Raw genomic sequence first — 3,754 nt, 5'->3', positions numbered from 1 at the left:
ACCACCAATTACCCATGCCAAAGGTCAGGGAGCCAAAAACAATCACAAATTTGGACAGTTATATAATAGGCACCTATTGAGAAGATATCATTTCTGGGGGGATTTTCACCAAAGTAGACATTGACCAGCATGTATACATAGACTAAATCCCCTACACCAAGTTTTCTCCAAAATGGACATGCCAATCTCAAGTTATCACAAGGTCAGTCAGCTTGTATAAAAGTGGATTTGTTTATGTGCCTAGCTCGAGTATAGTGAAAACTATGGGGATGAGGACATCCTTTGTAAATTGGATAAATTGAAGTAGGGTAAGCTATCTATCAAGAGTTATGTGGAGAAGATTAAGGAATTGACTAAGCAATTGAATGAGCCACCATCAAAAAAATTCATGCATGCATGGTTTTTGAGTGGTTTCAAAAGCAAGAAATAGAAGGGCCACAAAGGAAGAGAGAGTTCTAAAAGCATGAAGTCAAAATTTGAACAATCTGGTTCAAAAGAGCTTTGAATTTAAAGCAACGTGCCAAGAAATAGAAGGGCCACAAAGGAAGAGAGAGTTCTAGTTCTAGTGAATCATCCATTGAAAAATCCAATACCAATTCTAGCTCTTTGGATAGTGATTTAGGGAACACGTCCAAGAGTAGGAAGAAGAAAGTGTGGACGAAAAAAATCGAGGCACTATCCAAGCAAATATCTGAGATATTCAAGACAACATTCAGTAGGAAAGGTAGACACAAAAGAGCATAGTTCTGATGAATGCTACCCATGCACTTATTGTAAAGCCTTTAGACACTTATGGAACAATTGCGAATGCATCATTTCAAGGAAGGAAAAGGTGTTTCTATGATAGCCCTAATGAATTTAGAATCAAGTAAGAAAGAGCATAGGTAATGAACGCTACCAATGCACTTATTGTAAAGCCTTTAGGCACTTATGGAACAATTGCAAATGCGCCATTTTAAGGAAGGAAAAGGTGCTTCTATGATATCCCTAATGAATCTAGAACCAAGTAAGAAAGAGCCTCGGGGAGTTCACTATGTGTAAAACTACCATATCACGTGCATTCAAGACATGCTTGTAAAACCCCTTACCTGTGAATTTTGTTAAGAATATAATGTACCCTTTCCTTTTAAAATCTGAAAGTTTTTTTCATATTTGAAAAAATAATGTCCTTCTATATATATATTCCTGTAAGTTTCAAGAACTTTAAATACCCTTCTGTTGAACTCACGTGATAGGCTACATTTTTATTAGGTGGCCTCCCCGGGGAAAGAGCGTAGGTCTGATGAATGCTAGCAATGCACTTATTGTAAAGCCTTTAGGCACTTATGAAACAATTGCAAATGCGCCATTTTAGGGAAGGAAAAGGTGCTCCTATGATAGCCCTAATGAATCTAGAATCAAGTAAGAAATAAAGGGTACTAGAGAAAATGGACAATGGAGCTAGTACCATCAATATGGCTAGAAGGGGATGCTATTAAAAAGGTTTTGGTAGAGATAGCGATAGAGTTAATTTTACCAAATGTAACTTCAACTGCTATGCTTGTCAAAAACAAGAACACTTTGTAGCACAATGTCTAGTCTATAGTGAGCTTGCTAATTAGAAGCAATTTATCTAGAATGTACATCTCATAAGGAGTTGGTACAAATAGAGCAAGGCATTGTGGGTAGCTTGGAGGTCAGTCCTCCTGAATGACACTAAATGGAAGATTTCATTATGTTAGAATTAAAAAACTCATAAACCCTAAACTATCGAACATAAAGAGCAATGCGAAAACACTTACAAAATCGGCTTCAAATGATGCCCATCCACCGCTCCCCAAGTGGTGCGAGCTCCTTGCCTCTACTCGCGCTCTCGCTGCATCCTTTTGTTGCTTCCACTTGTCGAGATTCCCGCGCGTTGCTTTCTTCGCATTCTTCCAATCTTCTTTGGCCAGCCAATCTGGCCTGTTCCACCCATTCTTGATTGCTTTTTGCACTTCGGGACGCTTGTGTTTGCAGTATTCCCGCATTCGAATCTTCATCAGGTGTTCATTGAAGCGTTGATCCCGTGTTGGAACGGGAAACTCATCATGAAGTATGCTGATGACTCTGTTTTCTAAATCACTTGGTACTTCACTCCATTTGTTTAGTATGTAGTGTCTAAACAGCTGAGAGCAAAGACCACGCATGTGCGAGATCACCTTCTTGCCGTCATCATCCATGATGATGCTGTCGCTGAAGTCGTCGGAGTAAGACAAGCCCTCTGGCCGGTGATGCGTGAACCTGGGTGTCCCGACAGGGGTCTCTAGCGGCGTGTCGATGGGGGTACGGACGTCAGGTGTCTCCACTGGCGTCTGGGCCCCGAAGCGAGGAGTGTCGATTGGGGTGGCTCCTGGCGGAGTAGGTAGAGGTGTGTAGCTGCTAGGAACAGTCAGCCGTGCAAAACCTGGCATAGATGGCGATGCTGTGGCTGGTGTGGGGGCGGGCAAAGAAGGGGAGGGTAAAGAGCCTCGTCGAACACGAGGCGGTGTGGAGGCATTGATGCCTGAATCCCCACAACAACCGCCACCGCCACCACTAGAGCGCCGGTGTCTAAACGAGTGTGAAGCTCGTCTCGTCGACGCCGAAGCTTCGGAGCGCGCCGAATGCTCCGAAAGAGAGGGAGATGCGGATGGAGTAGGAACGCGCGATGATGCGCCAGAGCGATGACGCTCCACGTACCACTGTCTCTGCTGCGGTGACAAAGAAGAAAGAAACTCCTCATCATCCATACCTGCATTAAACACACGAATATTTAAACTTAATATTGAATATTTAAACTTAATATTGAATGACAATCCCAGATATGCGCTCATCATCTATGGTTCGCCATAGCGTGTCCCGGGCTTTATCAAATCCATCTAGCCACTCTCCAATGTACACTAGGGACTCTGATACCAACCAACCTTCTGCCATGCTACCCTCCGGACGTGCCTTTTGACGCACATATCCCTTAAGCATTTTCATGAAACGTTCTAAGAAGAACATCCATCTGGAATGAACTGTGCCAGCTATTTCCACCTCATCAACTATGTGAACAAGAAGATGCACCTGAATGGTTAGCATGGTAGTAGGAAAATGTTTCTCAAACATGCACACAAGCTCCGCAGCATTTAGTTTGGCGAATGGTATGGAGTCTACGTTGATCTCCTTTTGTGAGATCCATTGCACCAGCTTTGCAAGTTTGTAGATTGTGTTACGGATGTCGAGAGACAAACATCCCTCAATGGCAACCGGTAAAATAAACTGTAAAGTATGTGCAGCAATGATATTAAAGTCCACATTTTATGCAATGATATTAAAGTCCACTATGAACGTACCTGACACATTTTATGCCAATCGTGTGACTTCAAACCGGTAAGCTTTCCTTCTTTAGTAAAACACGTTCGGAGCGAGTGCATTACGCCAGTGGGGGTCCGCAAAGATCGAATGGTCTCTTTTACTTTGCGTTCTTGGGCTCCTGTGAAAATCCATGGTGCTTTAGGGAGTTTTATCGATCCATCAGACGCTGTTTGCGGCCAATATTGCTCCATACGATCCACATTTCTAAGGTCAACTCTGGCTCCCAAAGTATCTTTCTTGCCGGTCAGATGGTCCCATAGTAGATTACCCACATTCTTGAATACGTGCATTGGATCGAGCAAGTGATTGATCATGAGTCGGGGCCAGTATGGTAACTCGTACCATAGAGATAGTCTCTTCATCCCTGGAGGCAATCCGTCATCGCACATCTCCT

The sequence above is a fragment of the Adiantum capillus-veneris genome, chromosome 24, assembly GCF_014529385.1.
Source record: "Adiantum capillus-veneris isolate H3 chromosome 24, ASM1452938v2, whole genome shotgun sequence".
Classification (NCBI taxonomy): Eukaryota; Viridiplantae; Streptophyta; class Polypodiopsida; order Polypodiales; family Pteridaceae; genus Adiantum; species Adiantum capillus-veneris.
This window is presented reverse-complemented; position numbering follows the sequence as displayed.